Source organism: Gorilla gorilla, chromosome 3, assembly GCF_029281585.2.
Source record: "Gorilla gorilla gorilla isolate KB3781 chromosome 3, NHGRI_mGorGor1-v2.1_pri, whole genome shotgun sequence".
NCBI lineage: Eukaryota > Metazoa > Chordata > Mammalia > Primates > Hominidae > Gorilla > Gorilla gorilla.
Window position 1 is genome coordinate 96,928,181 of NC_073227.2, and position 23,290 is coordinate 96,951,470.

At 41.9% G+C, this 23,290-nt stretch overlaps 1 protein-coding gene across 3 annotated transcripts in view; it reads left to right on the forward strand.

The window, feature by feature from the left end:
- SHROOM3 (shroom family member 3) overlaps window positions 1–23,290 on the forward strand; it is a 349,443-nt gene that overhangs the window by 243,680 nt on the left and 82,473 nt on the right. The window contains exon 1 of one of the 3 annotated variants that reach the window (XM_019025820.4): window positions 12,074–12,800. The exons of the other annotated variants lie outside the window; for them this stretch is intronic. The gene's annotated coding sequence lies outside the window, so the exon portion shown is untranslated. Of the gene's footprint in view, window positions 1–12,073; window positions 12,801–23,290 lie in introns of those variants that run through there. 3 annotated transcript variants of the gene reach the window in all.

Sequence of the window (23,290 nt, forward strand, 5' to 3'; positions counted from 1 at the left end):
ACTCCAGCCTGGGCGACAGAGCGAGACTCCGTCTCACAAAAAAAAAAAAAAAAGAAAAGAAAAAGAAAAAAGAAAATCTCTGACCGTTATAGCTTAGCCAGTTAGGATGAAATCAGGCAAAGTTATGTGAAAAGGTACAATTTTTAAGGAAAATTTGAATAAATTCCCATTTACTGAGGAAAAATCATTCTAGAGACATCTGGGGCTTTGTCCATCCCCCATTAGACTTACGAGGTAAAAAGGGTTTATAAGTAGCTTGGTTTTTCTTAGTGCCCTGAATAGGAATAAAGTATTTGCCTGTACAGAATGAATGTGTCAACTTTCCTTTACCTTCTAGGAGATAGCAAACTTTGTCCTCTTATTAAAATAGTTTAACCTACAGCACATCTTGGTTATCCAGGGTGGTGTGAGAGAAAAGCATGGGCTTTGGGGTTGGGCAGACTTCTCTGAGTCTTCATTCTCTCCCTTCTTTACTGTTGGACCTTGGGAAGTTACTTAAAAGCTGAGCTTCGTTTTCTCTTCTATAAAACAGGACTGATAATAGCTACCTTAAGGTATTATTGTAAAAATTAGAAAAAAGTATATAAATAACCAGGCGAGGTGAATGACCAGGCGGCACAAAATACATGGTGGCTGCTTCTCTTAACAATAGACAATGGCGCAACTCTTTGTGGGCAAGTGTGTCTGTCTGTATTGCCATGATTTTTGGTCTACCATCAAGAAATGGCAGCAGCCAAGAGCCTGCTAGAATCTGCTCAGGACTCTGTTATCTTCTTGCCTTTGACCAATACAAGCACATGTTGGACACCGCCCAAATGTGCCGACTATAAGAATTTTAAAAGTATATTTTTCCCCCATCTTATCTTCTCGTTTCTAGGCAAGAGCGCTAAAGTATGTGGCATAATACTCACATCCGGCTTGGAGTAGAACAGTTTCCTGAACACCTACGGGGAGAAAGTTGTGCTTAAAAGCAAATAAACTGGAAAGTCAAGAAAAATTTTCCTCTTGCTTGAATCTGCTTGTGAAAGTCTAAAATAAAATGTGTGATTTGAGGCAAATGAAAGAGATCCTAGAAAATTAAGTACTCTGAAGAGTTATCATGGTGGTTACTGGCTAGAATCCCTCTTAGAAGCACATTGTTTGTAGGTTTTTAAAGAATAAGAGAGGTGAATTAGCTTTTTTAAGTCAACAATTAAAGTGAGACTGCCAAAAAAAGTAAACAGGAGCTACATTTAATTTCTGTTTTTCCTTTGAGAGCCAAGGAGGCCAGCACTTCAAGTCCAATGAAACTGCCAACTAGCTAATGGAAAATTTTTCTTTTCAAACATAAATATTAAGGTTTACAAGTAAAGATAAGGGTTTTTTTGTTGACATAGAGCACCAAATAAGACTTAGCCCCTTTTAGAAAATTTGTGGACATTCAATATCATATTGTCTGGACCTCAGTAGGAGTAAATCATCAAAGGAAGTCATTTGCATTTCAGGAACCCCAATTAGTTTTACCCTAGCAACTTTTCTTGCTTTTATCTCTTGAAGTTTATTTTTCATAGCACTTTGGGTTTTCTTAAAGCAGTGTATGGCAATGTCGATGACCTTTAAATATTTATATGTAGTCAAGACCTTATATACCAAAGTCTTAAGAAGACAACTGAGTCAGTCGGATGGGTGTTTTGATGCTATGAATAAAATTGAAAGGCCCAAAATTCTGATACGACGCAAAGACATGAAGTGCCAAATCAATAAGCAATTTTATTTTTTATTTATTTTTTTGAGACGAAGTCTTGCTTTTGTTCCTCAGGCTGGAGTGCAATGGCGCGATCCTGGCTCATTGCAACCTCCGCCTTACAGGTTCAAGCAATTCTCCTGCCTCAGCCTCCCGAGTAGCTGGGATTACAGGTGCCTGCCACCATGCCCGGCTAATTTTTTGTATTTTCAGTAGAGACGGGGTTTCACCATGTTGGCCAGGCTGGTCTCAAACTCCTGACCTCAGGTGATCCGCCTGCCTCGGCCTCCCAAACTGCTGGGATTACAGGCGTAAGCCACCGCACCCAGCCGAGCAATTTTTTTTTAAAGTAATTTTAGTTTTGTTGTTGATGTTTTTTATTGTTATGAAGAAATCATTGGTGTATTTGATGATTGTCTTGGTCAGCGAAGCTGCTCTTAACAATAAATAAGTGATAAGTTTGTAGCAATGGAAAAACATGATTCTACCAGTCATTAAAACAGATTTCTACAAGTCATTTGTTCAACTTGCATGCCAGTTTATGACAGTGTCACCTTTCTCTATTTGTAGTTCTCCTGTCTCCTTACTTATCACATAAGATTAGAGTCAGATACCTCAACCTAGTCTTAAAATCCCCCACACACTGCCCTCCAGGCACGCTAGTGTCTTCCATCCCAGGTCTACTCTTGGCCTAGTCTTTCTTCCTTTTCATCTCGTTATCTCCTACACTGTTTCCCTGGCTCTTTTTCCCCACCCAGTCATCAGGCAGCTTCTCAGACAGGGAAGCAGTATTTGTTAAAATACAAATTGTAAGCCAAGGATAGGAACTGTACCAAATTCCATGCTTAAATCTTCTATGCTTCCCCTTCCTCATAGCTCCCCCAAGCCTTTACTTATCTTCCTCTATGTCGTTAAAACATGAATATTTTTCTAGAAGAAAAAAAAAAAAGCTTCCATTAGAACATATGGGATTATGCCCCAGAAAAGATTCAGTCCTCAAGTCTTGTGCTTTTTGGACATCATCAATTAAAATACTCACTTGTCTCAACAGAAAATAATATTCTCACTTCTGCTCAGGCAAAGGTTAGGTTCTGAATGCCATCCAGCTCAGCCTGTCCATCCTGCACATAACCACCTCCCCATGCTCCCCAGGCACATTCTCCTTGGTGACAAGGACCTACCAGTATTTGAATGCACTCCAGTTGAACCCATGCTCTTAAGGACCTGTCACTTGTGGAGTTTTACCTTTCAGGATTCTGGGCCATCAGTACTCATTGTCACCTAGATCACATGTCTTTTTCAAAGAGTCAAATGCCCTTCACATACCAAGCACACTTCACTTTCTTCCAGAAGGTTGTTGCCACTAACAGGAGGTGGCAGCTGTTAGTAATTCACATCAACCCTGTTGAGAGCTTCAAGGTTGAAAAGGAAAAACACTTTCTCCAGCGCAAACAACCAGAATCAGTTTTAAGCTGGTGAGGTTTTGTTGTTTGGATTGCAGCTTGACCTATACCTTTTTTTTTTTTTTTGAGACGGAGTCTCGGTCTGTTGCCCAGACTGGAGTACAGTGGCGCAATCTCTTCACTGCAAGCTCTGCCTCCTGGGTTCACGCCGTTCTCCTGCCTCAGCCTACCGAGTAGCTGGGACTACAGGCGCCCACCACCACGCCCGGCTAATTTTTTGTATTTTAGTAGACACGGGGTTTCACTGTGTTAGCCAGGATGGTCTTGATCTCCTGACCTCACAATCTGCCCGCCTCGGCCTCCCAAAGTGCTGGGATTACAGGCGTAAGCCACTGTACCTGGCCCGACCTATACCTTTTACAAGTGAATTTACAAAGTGGATTTTCTTCTCTGAAATTTTGCTTGGGGACCAAAATTTAAATAAATATCATAAGTGAAAGACATTACCCTATTTCTCCCACGTAATCATCACTCACCCCCATACATGTTAAGTGCTGCCTGATTAATAAGAGCTAAAATTCAATAAGCACTTCCTTTATAGCAGGGACTATCCTAAGTGCTTCATATAAAGTATTACATCTAGAACTTCAGCAACTCTATGATTCAGATTCAATGTTTAGCTACCATTTTATAGGTGAGAAACTGCTTCATGGGGTAAGTGGTCATCACAAGATCACATCATAAGCGCTGCAGCCAGGACTCAAATTTACCTATTCTGCTTCAGAGACTACACTTTTAACCATTAATTCCATGATGCAATGCTGTCTTAACTGAAATGGGATTCCACCTTGGTGGCAAAGTCATTATGATCAAAATCAGTGAGCCTGGCACCTCCCATTCAATATCCTCCCCATGCTGTCAGCATGACTTCTTGAACAGTGCAGATCTGATCATGACACTGGTATAAAAGTTTTAGTGATTTCTCTTTGCCTACAGTATAAAGTATAGATCTTGAAGATGGCCTAAAGGGCCATTATCTTCCATCATCTGCCTCTCCATCTATATCAACTGCCACCTGCCCATGCCCTAGTGATGTCACTTGCAGTTCCACAACTGGCCTGTGCTGTTTGATGCTTTGAGATCTTCAAACTTTCTGCCCTGAACTATTCCTCCCCTCCTCTTAGTTAGCAAGTTCATGCACATCCTTCAGAACCTCTCCCAAGCATGTCCTGTGCATCCTTCCTTGACATAAATATCCTCTCCTCTGTTTGCTACCAACACATAGAACTATTTATCAAAATTATCATAGCCACTATTTTCAGCTCTCATGTGCCAGGCATAGTATTGAACACTTAGCATGTTTGCTGGGTACAAATATTGAACCACAGGCAAAATTAAGGGAGAAATGTAACTGTTTCTTTAAAAAAAAAAAAACTGACCATAATTTCTATTTTGAGACCTCATTCAGCTGGGAGACAGAAACTTAGTATCAGCCAATTCAGGATCCCTTCTAGCTCCTGGGGTTGCAGCTAAGTTGTAAGAAGCTTAGGCAGAGTCTAGGGGGTGTGTGTGTGTGTGTGTGTGTGTGTATGTGTCTGGATGAGATTGAACCTTTGGTATCCTTGTCACCATTCCCCATGCTAGTGTCTGGTTGGTGTCTGGTGTCGGGATATTGGTATCTGCAGCCTTTTCAGATGGATTAGGAATTTGTGCCCTCTCGGATTACCAGAAACAATTTGCCTCTCCTGAACCACTTTGGACTGGAAAGATTGGTGGAAGGTATAACACTCTCTCCAGCCCAGGTGTACCACACAGACATTTCTTTCATTCCCACTCCATGCTGGGCTCGCAGGGACTCTGGGACTGAGTCAGTTCTCCGGAGTCCTGCCTGGGACCAGGGCCCACATCCTTTGTGCCCTCAACTCTCTCTGCCTCTCTGGAGCTTTCATCTTGCCCCACATAACACTCCTAACTCCCCTCCACTTTCCCTCTGGCTCTCCTTGCCTTTGTCAGTCCTAGAAAGCTGTAATGTCTGCTGGGAAGAAAAACTGGCTCTAATTGAGTATTCTTGCACATCTTAAGTTGGGCACATGCATTCCTTTGTTCTATGAGTTCTGTTGTGTTCCCTTGTTTTGCTTTGGTCAGTGAATGACACTGACTGGGAAGAAAGAAGAAGGTTACTGGAAAAGTCAATGTTATGAGTAAGCAGTTAATATCTCACTGTTACCTTGGCCCCAAACACACACACTCAATGATTATCCCATATTAATTTTTATAAAAACCTTCTGTGGAAGATGTAATTACCATTTTCACAGAGGAAAAACTGAGGCTTAGTGAGATCAACTGACGTCATCCCCAGCAGGCAAGATCTTGAATTCAGTCCGCACTTTTGACCACCACACTCCACCATCCTTAGCACATGGGACTGAAATAATTTCTTTAGATACCTGGGTTTTCCACTACACTGTGAGTTCCTTGAAGTTAGGGTTGGACCTCATCCATCTTGATATCCCTATCCCTGGCATATAACAGGTTCTCAGTAGGTGGCAGTTGAATTGAAATGGGTCAAGGAGAGAGAAAGGAAGATAAGAAGGAAAAAAAAAAGGAGAATGAGAAAATTCCCTTATCTTAAGCTATTTTGAAACTTCCTGAATGATACTCTGCCAGCTAAAATATAAGTGGAATGAAAAGTTTGATGATTATCTAAGTCACGTCTAGCACTGAGCTCTCCTTATATTATGCTGTCAAATTATTCTAGCCATAGAAATTAATTCCTTGTCTCCAGGAAAGAAAAGCGTATAATGTGGTTGGTGACATAGCAATGACAAGTGAGGAAAATGTGCATATGTGAGCAGTGACCAGTGTGGACAGTTTTTACCAGTCAATGCAGTAATAGCTGATTTTTATTTACTTTTGTAGACAGTTCCATCCAAGATGCTGGTGGCATATAAATCTGATAACTTGCGGAATTTCACAGCTTTCCATTAAAATTTTATCTGAAAGCCCTTGTTTTACCACATTACATAAAAGCCTCTGATAACAAATATCATATTTATTTGCCCATGAATGTAGGTGAAGGGTAGAAGTTTTAGGCTGTGACATGCCCAAGTTACAGTCAACGTAGTTTTGCTGAATAGTTTTTTTTTTCATAATCATCTATTATGTTTTATTTTTTAAAAAAATTTTATTTGATGTTGTAACATAACTAGAACACAACATAAATGAAACCGTAAAGTTAATCATTTCCCTGCCCCACCTTTCCCAGGTAACTTATATTAACAGCCTGGGGTGTGTTCTTCCTTGGTCATGTAATGTTTGTGTTCTCGCACAAATTCTCATTCATAGAAGTTTGCTTTTTCTCCTTATAGTGTTTCTCCTGACCTCCTTCCTTGCCTTTACCCTCCAGCGAATTTCCCTCATTCTTTCCCCCTTTCTCTTCCCCATTCCTCCTCCATCTCTTTTCTCTCTCTCTTTCTTCCCCTTCTCTATTTTTCATTTTCTACCTTTTCTTCTTTCTTTCTCTGTTAGCCTTGGAGGACCCAGGCTCTTGGAAAATTTCATTTATCTTCAAGGTGTGACAGTTCAGTCGAGTTTTGACTCTGAACATTTTTCTTGGGTTGTCTTATGCCTCAGCATAAGAAAGGAATAGAAAAGGGTAGGCAGAAAGTCAAATATTCAGTTAATCAAGATTAACTTATTTGATGGAACTACTTTAGAACCCAGGATGCTTTTTAAAGTTATTAAAATGTTTATTATACAAATGTAATTCAAAGAGTAAATCATGGTTCTTGTTTTAAAAAAATCCTCAAAGTCTATAGAAGCGTTTAAAACAAATGATAAATTTTTATTTATCTGCCAGAATTCTTCTCCCTGCAATGCCACTCTCCAAGAAGAGTTTAGCTTTCCTTCATGAAGTTTTTCTGGATATTTATAAAACATGTAACAAATATTGTATGTACTGGTGGATGTAGACAGCAAATGGGAAGCTTTTTCACTAGATAATGTGGACATCTCTCCATGTCAGCACATATAGGACCCCCTTCTTTTACTTTAAATGCTGCATAATATCCTTTGCAATTAATTTAACTATTTTCTACATGAACATTTCGGTTGCTTCCAATTTACAGGATGCATTTCTAATCTTTCAACCAAGACTTCCCAAAAAGAATGCTGTCAATTCTTGTCTCCTTAATGACTTGGGGCTGCTGACCTGAGTGACTGTTATTTAACCAGTGACCCCCATAGCCTTGACAGGGTCCTTTGTGTTCCGTGTCTCCATAAGGACAAGAACTTGCTGGCTACCTTCACCCTCTGAGGCTATCCCTGTAGGTCTCATTCTGCTAGTATTGTTGCTCTGTTCTTTCCTAACCTTTTTGCCTCTGTTTAAACCTATACAGGTTTGATACAGGCTCCATGCGCATTGTAGTTGACTGCTGTGCTAACATACTTTGGTAGCATAGATAGTGAATAACTCTCATCTACCTAGTCCTCCTCTCTCTTTTCTTTGGGTTCTCACCTGTGCAAGATAGCTTTCGGGATAACAGCCAGGATGCATTAAGGCCTTTACTTGGGACCCTGGGGCTATAAAGAACAACAGAAAACCTGGAGGTGCTTTGGTCACTGTGAAACAGCTGCCACACAAAGAGACCTTATCCAGAGAGAGGGTGAGGCCAGTATCAACTCAGAGGATCTGGGGGCTCACTGGCCTATTTACGGGAAAAGACTGTGATAGAGATGTTAAAAGGTATTTGAAAAGACAAAGTAACTCTGAGAAGCTGAAAGAAATTATAGAGTTTTCCTCCTTCATGCTCACTACATGAAATAGATCATTTCTAAGGGGTTGGCATGGCCTTAAATGCATTTCCCTAAAGTTTCCATTTTAACATCTTCTTCTAGGACACCTAGGATGGTTGTTCACTTGTTTTTCATTTTGTTGTGAGTGGTTCCAAAAAATCAAAATATTTATTAAAGTGAATATTATGCTAGAAGTTATATATTGTTCACAGTAAACCCCAACACCCATTTGAGAAAGCAGCACATCATTTGTTCCTCCTAATATTTTCTCTCCTAAGCAAACAATCTATGTTTCAAGTGTGTTCTTTCTTTGTTGTGTGTTGTTTATATTAGTCATTAAACAGTTCCTAAAACTGACTTTCAACTTATATATAAGTTGTTTCTCTAAAGTGTCAACATTGAAAAGAACAGTATAGAGCAGGGGTGTCCAATCTTTTGGCTTCCCTGGGACACACTGGAAGAAGAAGAATTGTCTTGGGCCACACATAAAATACACTAACACTAACGATAGCTGATGAGCTAAAAAACAAACAAAAAAAATCACAAAAAAAATCCCATAATGTTTTAAGAAAGTTCATGAATTTGTGCTGGACCACATTCGAAGCTATCCTGGGCCACATGCGGCCTGTAAGCTAAGGGTTGGACAAGCTTGGTATAGATGAACCAGGGAATTTATTGTATGACTGTGACAAGAAAGAGTTAATAATTATTTAGCAAAGATTCCTACATTTCAAGTAATTGTTTTTCACATCAAAGCTTTAGTTGTAATTATAGAAGGAATGTCAAACTGAATTGGTAAGAAATAATGGTAGACTATTTCTAAGTAAAATTTAGTAATATTTTAAAGTATAGGCTGGGCACAGTGGCTCACGCCTGTAATCCCAACACTTTGGGAGGCTGACATGGGCAGATCACTTGAGGTCAGGAGTTCAAGACCAGCCTGGCCAACATGGTGAAACCCATCTCTACTAAAAGTACAAAAATTAGCCAGGCATTGTGGTGTGCACCTGTAATCCCAGCTACTCGGGAGGCAGGAGAATCGCTTGAACAAGGGAGGCAGAGGTTGCAGTGCGCTGAGATTGCACCACTGCACTCCAGCCTGGGTGACAGAGTGGGACTCCATCTCAAAATAAAATAAAAGAAAGTATAGAAGGAAGTAATGATAGCCTTTTTTTTTAGAGGCAGGGTCTTGCTCTGTTGCTCACACTGGAGTGCAGTGACACAACCCTAGCTCACTGCAGCTTCAAACTCTTAGGCACAAATGATCCTCCTGCCTCAGCCTCCCTATTATTAATAGCTAGGACCACAGGTGCATGCCACCACGCCTGGCTAATTTTTTTATTTTTATTTTTTGTAGAGATGGCGTCCCCCTATGTTGCCCAGGCTAGTCTTGAGCGATCCTCCCACCTCAGCCTCCCAAAGTGCTGGGATTATAGGCATGAGCCCAGCCTCGTAGACTATTTCTAAGTGAAATTTAGTTGAATATTTTAAAGTATAACTATGTTACAAAACCAAATTGCCATAATATATATAAAAAAAGCTAAACTTGTGAATAAATTGAGAACCCAAATAATGTATGATTTCTGGATGTAGTCTTTTTAAATATACAATTAATTAAATGTATTAGACTTAAATTGAAAATGTATTAGACTTTAAATTAAGATGAAATAATTCAAAGAATAAGTGCTGAATCTAGAATTTTGAGATGTATGACAATAATCTGAAATTTCTAGAGCTTTTTGTCTGAAAAAAGATACTCATTCTCACAGGTCCCTCCCAACTAATCAACTGTAGTAAAAAAACAAACTTCTCAATATCTATATGTATACAATATGAATCAGACCCTCTGAATATACTAGATCCTCAATAAGCATACTCTAATTTGATGTGATTTTAAATATTTCTTACAGGTTATTATATTTATCTTTCACTGACATTTGGATTTGTAGGTTGAAATGTTTAAGAGAGAAGGGAGGAAACTGACTTGGCATAAATGCACACAGTGCTGTTCTGGCTGCCAGTGTTGTGGGTTCTGTCACTGACTCCCTGGTTTTGACTCAGGACCACCTGCGGGACCTTGCACACCTCAATCTGGTGTACCTCTGTGCAGGTGGGTGCTGTGCTGCTCTAGGACCATGTTGGGGACTTATTCCAGTCTCTCTGGTCTTTCCTTCCCACAACACACTCCAGCACCAGAGGTGGCTTTGGTGAAGGAAAGGGAGCAAAAAATGGTAACCTATTTAAAAACGTCTTTTGAAAAGTGTAAATTTTAATGGCATGTGAATCATCTGTCCATTAAAATGTTTAAAATAAAAACTTTTAAACAAAAGAAAAAATGTACAAATTACAAGTTCCAGACTGGCCATGCACACCCTTTCTAGGACAGGCTGTGCACTTTTTTCCTATGTGTAACTTTCTCACAAAATATTTTCGCATTTTTAAAGCTTTATTTATTCATTAATATATTTGATTTTAATAAAAAGTAAAATGCTTTCGATTCTAATGTGATGCATTATTTCTGAAAGCAGTCTTAAGACAGGAACTAAAGGGCAGTGTGATTTTACAGAGAACATCTTTAATAGCGGCTGGGAGTTTACACATACACACACTTGATATGTGTAACTATTTCAGGTCATTCTTTCGTCTTGTGGAGGAAGGGACAGACAAGGAGAACTGAGGTACCAGTTGAGGAAACTAACCCCCAGCTCATGCAGAGAGACATTAGCATAATTTTGTATTGTTGCTGTAATTTCTTCATGTCTTACTTTTGATCCCATGAGACAAGTTGTTTGCTTCCATCTAAAAATATCGGATGATGCCTCTACATTGCAGATACAAGTTAAAAGTGTTTTTCCAGAATCTATGTTACAAAGGAAGCCCAGGGACCTCTGGTCATAGTGATGAATTTCACTGGTGTAACATCCATGCTGTGTGGGAGGTGAGATTTGGACCCAAACTGTGTTTTTAATCACCAATTTACAGTGATGTTTCACACAGAAGTAGAGGGATCTGTTCCACCCTTATGAGATTTCACCTGACCCAGAGCACTTAGAAAACAAGATAAAGCAGCAGCAGGAGAGGAGGCCTTATCTGTTCTGCCCACAGAGCTCCTGGCTGTGTTCTCCAGCTAATACTTCTTACTCCCCCCGACACGCAATGGCAGCGGCAATGTGTGTTATAAACTGCAAGGGCTGACCACTTCTTCAAAGCTTAAGTTCTGGACATCACCTCCCTCTCCCCCAAACAAGATTGCCACAGGACACGAGGACACAGAACAAACCATATTAACCTCTCTGCTTCCAATGCCTAGCAACAATGTTTGTGGTTACCCCATGACTGTGTGACAGCTGTGTATGTGTTGATACCTGCTTGTGATACCATAGGTAAAACAAAATACAATTTTAAGGAGGATAATACTTTATGGCAGGGAGGAGCCTGTCCATGAAGGTTTCAGTAAAGAGGTTTATTCAGTGGTTGCCGTGGCTGCTAATGCTCCTGCATTCTGTCAGGATATAAGAGCACAGACAAGTAAAGGCAAATGTGGTATCAGCTGTTTGGTAAGGGAGGTTTCTATTTCCTACCTAGTGAGGTCTTCTCTTTGTCTATATGCATATTTATTACCTTAAATATAGAACCTGGACATTTAACAACAGGGATTCTACTTGAATTAGAATAAAGCCAATTTCAAACCTTACTGTTACTTTCATCTCTGGAGGTGACACGTGAGAGCAATTAAGAGAGGACTCTGAGGGGAAAAAATTCCTACCTCCGTTGAAAGAGGCTGGAAGAACCTTTGAAGAAAGATGAAACTTAAACTAGCACCATCCCTTCCTTTAGAATATTAACTGGACGCCTATATCATAAATGCAAAACAAATGCAAATGGATATATTTTCTAAAATTCCAAAGTTTGCAAAGCTGAATACAAAATCTCTCGAAATTCCAGTCATGACGACCGAAAGAATCACGTCTCTTGTCTAATCAGAGACGATGCTTATGGAAACAAAAACAGGCCCGGAAGGAAGGCTTCAGCGGCATTCACCACCACCTGCATCTCTGCTGTGACTTACACTGAGAAGAGGGCATGCTGAGAAAAAGGATGGTTATTTTCCTTGTAATGCGAGCTTTTTTTTTTTTTTTTTTTTTTTTTTTTTTTTAGCTGTGAACTTTTTACCTTGCTTCATTCATGCTTCATTTGATCAATTACTAACTGTATAGCCTCTGAAAAGCGAGCGCGGGCTTCTTAAAGTTGATATTTTGCTTTTGGATTCCTGTGCATTTTACAACGGGGGGAGGTTAATTAAGGCACCTTTCTGATTGAATGGGCAGAGGGACTGAGGGTGTGTGCTTCGGTCCGGTCCCCTTAATACCGTAAGGACCCAAGGACCGCGGAGGGGCGAGTGGAGCGCGACGCTTCCACCCCAGAATCCGTTTTCAAACCTTAGGGAGCCTTCTTTGCCATTGAAATGCAAATCCGGTCCTGAGCTCCCGGGCCAATCCGGGAGGCTTCCTGTGGGATTACCTGGTGGCGAGCGAGCGCCGAGCCAGCGCCGAGCCAGCGCGGCCCCTCGGGTGCGGCGGGCGCGGGGTGGACTGCGCGGGCCCGGGCGGGACGAGAGGTGGGCGAGCGCCCCGCACCCTCGGCGCGCCGCGCGGGATCAGCGTCCTCCAGCTGCGCTGCCCCGGCCCACCGTGCAGCTGTAGACGCGGCGCGGTGGCGCGGTGGCGCAGGGCGCTGCTGGGCCGCCCATTGTTGAGCGCGTTGGGCCCCGCCGGCGATGCCCCGTGCCGCCTCCTCGGAGCGGCGGCGAAGTTTGAACTTGGCGTCGGCCTGGAGCCCCGAGCAGCCCGGGGGCGGCGGCCGCGAGGCGAGCGGCGATGGTGAGTGAGGAGGGCGGCTGGGCACGGAGAGGGAGGCGGGGGCCGGCCGGCTGCTTTCTGGAGCGCGTCTATTTCGGGCTCTGCGGCGACTCTGGAAAGCCCTGTCTCGAGGATGGCTCCCAGGGGCTTTCACGGCCAGCACCCCGGCTGATGGGGGCAGGTGGCGTGCTCCGAGGGTCTCCTGACACTCCTAGGCCTTGGCTTTTTATTAGCGAGGCAGTAGCTGCCACTCCAAGAGGAAAATAATTGTTGATTATTGACAGCATGAAAACTTTTCGGAAGAAATGATCTGTGAAATATTTTAATTTTGATAAATTGCTTCCCACCAGGGCCCCTGCTGAGTTGAGAACTCCTTGCCTTTCTTAATTTTACTGGATTTGTTTCTGTAGGAAAGGCTCCTGAAGTGCGTTGAGGGGCACGCCTACCCCCAACCCCCACTTGCTCCAGATCTTAAGACAGTTACTTAAGTAGTGTGTTCCTTGTCCTGCAGCAACACTTAAATCATGAAAATGAAATTCCACCTGACGCTCGCTTTAATCCGAATTGCCAGAGGAATAAAACTTTTGCTGGTGGGGGAGGGGAGTGGTTACAAAATTTCAACACCTGGAGCACTCTCTGGGGGTGGGATGTATTTCTCTTCCTCTAGGATGTATTTTGGCATTACCTTTTTCCCCTCTCCCTTTAAATAGTAGTGTTGTTGTGGCGCACTGTGTGCACGGGAGCTTCTGCACTGGGAGCAAATGGGTGCCCTGCATGCGGGTCATCTCCATGGAGAGATTGCTGTGATATCGGGGGTGCAACAGGAAGTCCTAGCACAGAGGCTTCCAGAGAGAGTTCTGTGCATTTTCTGTTTTTAATTAGTTGTTTTAAAGCCTAGTTAAATGTCCGTTTCCAGTTAAAAGCACCCTGGTCGGATATATGGCTAGATCTTTCCCCCAAATAATTTCACCAGAAGTTGGTTTACATTTTAAATTTATTTTGATGGTTACCTTTTTTTTCTGATTATAAAAATATTACACAATCGTTGCAGAAAAGGTGTAATATACAGAGAAAGAAATAAACTCTTATAACAACATCTATGTTTTGTTTGCTAAGACCTACTTTTTCACAGAATCCTAGTCATTTGAAAACTTTTCAGCTATGGACTTTTTTTTTTCTCCATTGCTAACAATCCTGGTTTAGGAACTAAAGCTAGGAATTGACAAGGAAATAAACTTACTTAAAAAAATGTTATAACCAACAATAACTTATTCACATTGCCCATGAGTTGGAACAGAATTTATTGTGGCAATTTCTCTTGAATCAACTTCCCACATCTGCTCCCGGCAAATGGTTTCTGTTTGTACAGCCTATTTTGTAAATACATCTCTCTACCATTAAGGCGAGGTGCCCAAACACATACCCCTTTCCAGTGCTTGTGGCTTGGCTCATATGGTTAATATGTTTATTGGCTTCTGCATCAGAACTTCCTCACCATACATTTGATAAAACCCTGGAGAAGGTTACCAAGGGATGTTGCAGAGAATTCACTTCCCTGGAGATTTTAAGAATAGGATAAACATCCATCTGCCTAGGATGGCTTCAGTGCAGTACTGTCTGGATAAAGGAAGACTAGGTCACTACTCTGAACCTCAAAATTGAGGAATTCTAAAATTTGTTTAGAATTCCTCAATTTTGACCTGGGACCAGGTCCTCAGTGACCTGGGACCAAAGCAAATTAAGGTTGCCAAAAGTACCTGAGCCGAGTAGGAGGTGGAGCCCTGTTTTGATTTATGTGAAACAAAGGTCTTCTTTTGGTAACAGATATGTTAAATTATTCTTAGGAGTTACCAATCCTTTTCTATTATGGATAGAAAATCAACAATGATTTAACTGCTTTCTGGGAAGGTATAGGTGAATTACAGTATGAATTCTGTGATTTTAAAGTAAATGAACTGATTCATGGGAATTAAAAGTTTTGCCTGAAAGGTGGGCAGGGTGTGTGTGAGGAGTGTGCCTGAGTTTTCTCCACTTTTAACCTAGTGTTATTTTTAGAATCCTGTCTTATGTGTTAAATCTGGTTACATTTTTAAAACATCAACATTCTACTGTCTCTTCAGTGTTTATTCTTGCTTTCCCTTTTCATGCAGAACCCATACAGACCTTTGACCAAAATCAATTATTCTTGTAAGTTCTGTTCGAGGATGTTTCCCTGGAGTCCAGCAGTGCTGAGGTTTTGCTGGTGACTTCCAGAAGGTCAGGATTTCATGGGTTGCCGCTTCTTCTGACTTTCTGTTTGACAGAAGTATCCTGTAATTCTAACCACTGTGTGACCTCAATTGCCTTGACACCTTCCTCCCCTTCTGTAGTATCACTTGAACAGGAGCTGTTTCCTCCTGCAGGATCACTGAGAAGGGTTCACTTTCTAGGGAAGGTCATGTCAGAAAGAAGATTGGGAGGTAGAGCCTGGTGGCTGGGCAGTCTTCACCTTGCCTGAATGAGCAATGCCTCCATTTCACAGCCTTCAGCTTGTGGGATTTCTTCATGCATGTCAGAAACTAGTTTTCTTATGCTGTTGTAACACCCAGAGAAGGAATAGGGGCATGAACAATGGTCATTCATTTATTCAGCAATCATTTACTGTGTGGGAGGCATCCCAGGAACTGGTGATGGGTTCCCTGCCCTCAGGAACTCGTCTTATAAGAGGCAAAATAAAACATGTTAATAAGCTAGTGCCATTCTGAAGGTGTAGAGTACAGGGGTTAAGAAATTAAGTTTGTTGTAAAGTTAAACATACACCAACCTATGACCCAACATTTCCACGCCTAGGTATTTACCCAAGATAGGTGAAAACAAATGTCCACCAATGACTTGTACAGAATGTTCATAGCAACCTTATTTATAATGACCAATACCTGGAAACAACCCTACATCCATCAACAGGAAGATGGGTAAAGAAACAGTGGCACATCCATACAATGGAATACCACTCAGCAATCAACGGGAATGAACTCTTGATACAAAAAACCTGGATGAGTCTCAAGAGCACGTTAACTGAAAGCAGCCAGATACAAAATAATAATAAGCAATTCTATTCATGAAGTGCTAGAATAGGCAAAACTAATCTATGACAGAAGTCAGTGGTTGCCAGTGGGTAGGGATTGACTAGAAAGAGATAAGAAGGGATTTTCTGGAATGATGGAAATGTTTTATGTTTTGTTTCTCGTGATGGTTTCATAGGTATACACAATTATCCATGCCCATCGAGCTGAACACCTAAGACCTGTGCATTTTATTGTATGCAAAGCATTACCTGAATTAGAAGAAAAACTTAGGTTCTAGAGTTACACAAGAGTACACATCCCACATCTGCCTCTAGGCGTATATTACCCTGGACAAGATATTAAATAAATACCTCTGAGCTGCAAGACATTGGACAATAATAGAACATCTTCATAGGGTTGTTGCAAAGATTGAGTTAATGACTGAAGGTACTTAGCTTAGTAAGAACTCAATAAATGTCAACTGCTATTTCCAGGCACTGTGATAAATATAATATGTGATTTTGGAGTTGATGAAAAAGTATTTACACTTTTGTGAAAGCCATGTCATTTAAGATTATCAAGGATCTTATATTAACTGGTATCCTTATCATTATTACTATGCATACCTTCATTTTGATAAGTTTTTTTTTTTTTTTTTTTTTAAAGCAACAAGACAGAGTCTTGCTGTGTTGCCCAGGCTGGAGTGCAGTGGCACAATCTTGGCTCACTGCAGCCTCCGCCTCCCGGGTTCAAGCAATTCTCCTGCCTCAGCCTCCCAAGTAGCTGGGACTACAGGCGCATGCCACTATACCCAGCTAATTTTTTTTGTATTTTTAGTAGAGACCGGGTTTCACCATGTTGGCCAGGATGGTCTCGATCTCTTGACCTCATGATCTGCCCGCCCCAGCCTCCCAAAGTGCTGGGATTACAGGCGTGAGCCACTGCACCTGGCCCTTGATGAGTCATTTTTTAAGGTTGTGGGGATTTAAAATGTGAAGTTCTTGTGTACGTGATCAAAATACTACTGGGGTTTGGTTTTGCCAGCAGAAGTAAACTCCAAAGAGAGGAACTACGCACTAGGCAAACTCCTTTTTTTTTTTTTTTCCTGAGGACTTGATCTGAGGACTGATTTAATGATGATTGTCGAAGCTGAGCTCCCAGATGAGGCTCACAACATCTTCTGGGAATCCAAATGAAAGGTTAACATACTATATTCTCTTCCCAAAGATGTAGGTAGAAAAAAAAAACAAAACTCGATCTCTCTATCAAAATTAACGTCATGCTTTTCAGTAAAATGCTTTGGACAGAGTGGTAAATTTATAATAGTTTATTTAATCTATTAAGCTTCAACGATTTAATTTAAGTTCAACAAAACATTTGGGAAAGATGTTATATATTTTGCCAACTCCAAGTGAGGCATTTTGTTGTTGGGTTGGTTTAATTCATTCAGTAAACATTTGTCAAACATTTACTGAGAACGCATTAGCCTCTGGGAATTCAATGATGAATAATAAGACATTGTACCCTCAAGGGTTCATAGACACTCCAGCCACAAGTGTGAATGTGTACACATTTCTTTTGGAATTTTTCTGAGCAGAGAGGTCTGTCTCAGGCTAGTCTTTTTGTTTGTTTTTTTTGTGTTTTGTTGTTTGTTTTAAAAGCTCCTGCTTACAGTGGAGGTTTAAAATCCTGGTTCTTTTAATTGATGTTATTTTCTTAAACATTGGCATTTCTCATTAAGGCTTCACTTGTTATTCCTTACTAAAAATAGCAAAAACAAAATGGTCTTATATAAAGGCAGTTGAGTACAGTGGAAAGGTCAGAGACTGTACAAGTAGAATGACCTACGTTTGAATCTGAGCTCTGCTACACTAGTCATTTGGAGAGTCCTTTAAGCAGCTGTTTCCTCATCTGCAAGATGGTGATAATGATACCTTAAGAGAGGTATTATTTATTAGGTTAAGGCTGTTATAAGGATTAAGTGACAGAATACATGTAAATATAACTAGGCTGGCACCTGATAGGTGTTAATTCCTAACATTTATTGAGTACTTACTAGGAGTCAAGCACTGTCTAATACTTTTTGTGCTGGCTGATTTTATCTTCCTCACACTCCTATGAGGCAGGCACTGTTACTATCCTCTTTTAAAGGTGAGGAAACCAAAATCATAGGTTAAATAACTTGCTGAGGGCATGGAGGTGCCAGGGTTAGTACCCAATACCATCCTGTCAATTAATGGATGAGGTCCGTAATAGATGTCAACTATCTTTCCCTTTTAGATATGATTGTTTTATACCAATAAGTGGAACTAACTAGTGCCCTGCTTATGGCTGCATGCAGATTAATACTGGTGGTGGGGGATGGTTGACTCCTTGAATATGTTCTTAAATGGTTAATGGGTCTACCACCTTTGGGGGTTTGTGGGATGCTTGTAGGAAAGGCTCTAATGAACATGTCTTTTCTTTTCCCAGCCCCTCACAAGTCCACCTGTGAGGTGGTCCTCTCTGACATTTGTCCGCTGCTCCTTACCCCCAATGACTCCAATTAGGAAGTCAGTCGATTTATTTGTGAACAAAAAATTGGAGAATCATGGCTGCCTATTAGAATTTGACCTATGCTTTGTGAGGTCTATGTAGGGATTGACATAGATGCAATATTTTCTTGGTCTCCAAAAAAATAGCAAGGTAAGAAATGTGCCCCAGAGCACTGTTACAGTAAGAAGAAAAGTCTACCACTGATCCTGGATATTTCATATTTCCTATTTCCATTGGCATTTTCTCAACTCCCAGATTCTGGAGAACCTTGAGCTAAAACTTAAATAAAAATAAGTTCCAAATGGTATGTTGAAAATGCTACTGATTTAATGAAGACGAAGTCACCTTGACCAATTCATTAAAATAATGTATAGATGCCCAGGGGAAAATGTAATTAAATAAATATGGATCCTAGTATCTGTTCCTATATGAGCCTTTTCACTTAGTTTCTCCCCCAAAGTCCTGAGTGCCGTGGAAGATACTCTGGATTATTGGTCCTGACATCAAAGCCTCTCCATTGCAGTGTGGAGTTAGCTAGGCAGCCAGAATCTCAGGACCATTTCCTCAACCACTCAAGTGGTGCCACGTTGGTCTATTTCCAGACCCATCGAAGAAGCCCCTCAGCATGCAGAGACCTTTGGAGACACTGGACTGAAACCAGATGGTGCAGAAAGAAGCCCCTAAGCAAAGTGTTGCTTGCAGCCCTGTATTTGAAGGAGTGCCACTGTGTACCAATTATGTCCATCCAAATGAGCCGTATTATTTTGGGGCAAAATGACTGGGAAATGAAATTATTAGGACTTTGCTCTCTGATGGGGAAAAAATAAATCTGGAAGAAGAACCTACAAGGATCTTAGCTGTCTGCTTGTCTCTGACACTCTCGAGGCCTTGTGCCAGGCTGCTTTGCTGTGCAAAAGCTCCACTTCAGTCTTTTAGTCTGACTCACAATAGACGCACATGGTTGAAGTTAGGAGAATTGCAGGACTGTCACTTGAAGTCCCTCTCAGCCTCTTCACCATCGCCTCCAGCCTCTCTCCCTCTAACATTAAGCCCTTTGTGTCGGTTCCCATGGTTACCTCCTCACTACTGGCAGCTGGAATGTGATAGTGAGAGGAGGCTGCCTCCCCTACTGAGCCAGGTCTGGCTGGGGCGGAGGCCATTGATCCGCAGCTGGATTTGTGAAATGTGGTCACAGTCCAGTACCTTCTCTTTGTCGTGGGTTCTGTACCTTTCCCAGGCTTGACATATCAGGGTTGCAGTGGGAGGGGACATGGTGGGTGATGGACTGCTCACAGGACATGTCCTGTCATAGGCTGGCCTGGCCTGGCTGTCCCTGACCTGCCAAACTCCTCCCTGAGGTCACCCTTCCATGTGTGAATGCCCATTGAGGGGGAAGGGGCTGCTCTGCTTGGTCAGATAAAAATGATGACTCACTTCCCTACCTGCTTTCTGCTCAGATTCTGTTCCCAATACCATCTGTTCTTAAGTTAGTCAACATTAACAAGGGTGGGCTCCAGTCTGGAAAGAATTAGCATCAAAGGCATGTTTTCACATCCGGCTTGGAAGACCAGGCAGGCTCTGGGAACTGGGGGATAGCATAGGGATTCAAGGTTCAAGATGAAAACAAAACTAGCCGAGAGGTTTTTGTTGTTGTTGTTTTTATAAGAGACAGGGTCTTGTTCTGTTACCCAAGTAGGGTGCAGTGGTGCAATCATATCTCACCGCAACCTCGAACTCCTGGGCTCAAACAATCCTCCCACCTCAGCTTCCTGAGTAACTAGGACCACAGGCACATGCCACCGCACCCAGCTAATTAATTTTTTTTTTTTTTGGTAAGAAATGAGGTCTCACTGTGTTGCCCAGGCTGGTCTCAAATTCCTGGCCTCAAGTGATCCTCCCACCTTGGCCTCCCAAAACACTGGGATTAAGGTGGCAGCCACTGTACTCTGCCCCGAGAGTTTGTCTTGAAGCTATTTCCTGACATACTATTTGGAGGCTTCTTAAATTCCTTCTCAATTAGAGTCTGGTGGGCCCCAGAGTTGAGGCAGGACTTGGAATTACAGGTGGAAATTAAGCAGCCCTGGTGGTGAGGGTGAGGGGAGGTAGTTTCTAGTAGAAAGCACCAAAAATCAACACTCCTGAGGAATTCAATACTGGAAGAATTCTTATGCTCTTCTTGGAACAAGGCAAATCTGTTTTCAGAGATCTTTCAGCCCTGTAGGTGTCTAACTAAGCACTTAAGTGATGCGATTGTGGGAGAAGGCAGTTAAGGGCACACTCTGGAGCCTTATAATAGGTTGGGTCCAAGCTTTACCACTTCCTTTGTGATCTTGAGCAGGTTATTTAAGTTACGTTTGCTTCAGTTTCTTTTTCTGTGAAATGAGGACAGCATTTCAGAGGGTTGCTGTAAAGATTAAATTTGTTATGTAAAAATACTTTGCATGTTATACAGCCAGCACAGGTGCCAACTGTAATGTTTTTAAATGTTTTGAGAATGTCATGCTAAACTGAGGACATAGATTTTATCAGTCCTACTTTGTGGTATGTATGTCAGTGGGTCCAGAATTCCCCTGGAGAGCACAGGAAGGTGCTGGGGTGAGCAGGAACATACAGGATGAGGAAAAAAAGAATTCAAGCGTTTATGACACTACCCTATAGTAACTAAGAGAAAGGAAAAATGAAGGGGATAAGTAGAAAATCAGCCCATGGAACTATAGTCACAAACACTTAGAAAAGGTCTACTGTAAGCTGTAAACCATTACTTTTCCACAAATGGGCTGCAGTTTGGTACCTTGATGTCCATGTAAATTGTGCTCCCAAAGAATATAAAGTAACCACTGGGAAAAGCTGAGTCCCCCTTTGGGTGATAGCAAAGGTTGGAAACATTTAGGTTTGATATTTGGAGGCATTTAAATAGCACGGAATGTCTATTATATACCCTAAAAAGCAGAACGAATCTTGGATATTATGGACACAAATGCATTTGGCACGAGCTTAAAAAAAGTGCATGTGAGATTCTTTCTAAGACCCAATAATCCTCTTGGGCAAAGTAAGGATTAGGCCTCCCTCACAAACAAGGCAGGGAGTTCATTTTTGCTAAGATTCCTCAGCTGATGCCAAATTTAGCAAGGGACCCATTTTTTCCCAATGAATGACAATCTCCATTTACATTTTTAATGTCCACTCCTTTAGGCAGGTCTAGGGCTGGAGCAACTTATTTGCATATAGATGGGAGACAGGACCCTGGCTCCTACAGACTACATTGGGACCCTCAGAGACCTTCCTGAGGCAGAGTCCCTTTACCTCACTCGCTTACAAAAGGGGAGGGGTCTCCCACCCCAGAGCCTGAAGTAGGAAGGACTCAGGGGCTGAAAAAAGCTGGGCCCAAACTCATTCTGTTTTAAAGACAGCCTTGAAGATGCATTCACCAACAGCCATCCCTGCATAGTGCCTGCGACTCCTGCCAGTGAGAGGTGGCCTCTAGGCAGCTCCTCTAGGTTAATTCTGTCATCCTTGACCTTGAGGAGCCCTTTCTTTCACACCAATCACTGGGTCCTCTATATCTATTCCCAAGGAGCTCAGGTAATGCCCTATATTTCCTGTTCTTATCTGCAAAAAAACCCCTCCACTTTGGATTTAAATATTTATATTCCTCCCCAAATGTTTTGGACAATTTGTAGTTGCCCTTTTTAAGGAATTAACCCATCAAGACACCACCATCCTGTCACCCTCCCCATGGTGACTTTCCACATCCATCTCCCTTATGCAGGCCATGTTGATTGAACAATGATAGCACCTGTCTTGCAGTGGTTATTAAACCACAGGGTAGATAATACTTTGTCCCCTTTTTACAGATGAGGTCCTGAGGTTCAGAGAGAATAGTGGCCAGGAACTGGCAGAGGTCAGATTAGAACCCAGGTTGATCCAGCTACAAATCCTTTGTGTGCCTCCCCAACAAGACTGGAGGTCAGAAGCTGTCTTTTATTCTACACCAATTCCAACTCGGAGCCTGCATGTAGAACATGCTCATCCCTTGTTGATGTAGGTACGCAGATCATGTTTTCTCACTTGGGATTTGCCATGTAGGCCCTCCCCCTGCTTTTTACCTTTGGTTCATCAACTGTTAAAGGTAAAGGGACTCCCAGGCTCATCTGTACTAACCTCCTCATTTTACACATGAGAAAATAGTAGCCCAGAACCTGAAAATGACTTGCTCATAGCAATTACAGAGACTGCCTTGTGCAGGTGTCCTGGCTGCAGGTCCAGTAATGTTTCCTGCTATAATAGGGTATGTATATATGGCCTTTTAGAGTGTCTACTTAACCATCCGTGCTCCCTTCCCTGATGTTTTGTGGGAACAGGGAAGAAGGATTACCAAATCGACTTTCCTGCTTTACTTCCACCATGCTTGTTGCATGTTCTCTTTCTTGCTCCTTTCCACAAGTAGCTCCTTTCCAAAGTGCTTTTCTGGAGATGATTAATGGTACTACACCATGCAGCATAGTCTAGGAGAGGCATGTCAGAGGTATTTGGACTGGGATGTGTTCTATGTGACCCCAACTTTACCCTTTGATGAGACTCCCCTGATGCAGGATGTTAGCCCTTTGTGGCTTCAGCTGAGGGTCTGAGCATTGGCTGAGTTATATTCACACTGATGTGGTCCAAGCAGAATATCAGCAACAGAGCTGTACTCTGGAAAGACAGTAATTCCCATTCGAATGAGACAGGATAGATAACTGCAGGGAACCCATCAGGAAGCTGGCCTCGTGTCCACTTGGCATATTTTTATTAACCAAATACTTATTGGGCATCATCCAAGGAAGAGAACCATATGGGGCCAAGGAAGAAAGGAGAATCTCAAATAAGATTAAGACTATGACATCATAGTTAAGAGCATAGACTTTGTCATCAGCCAGATCTGGAGTCAAATTC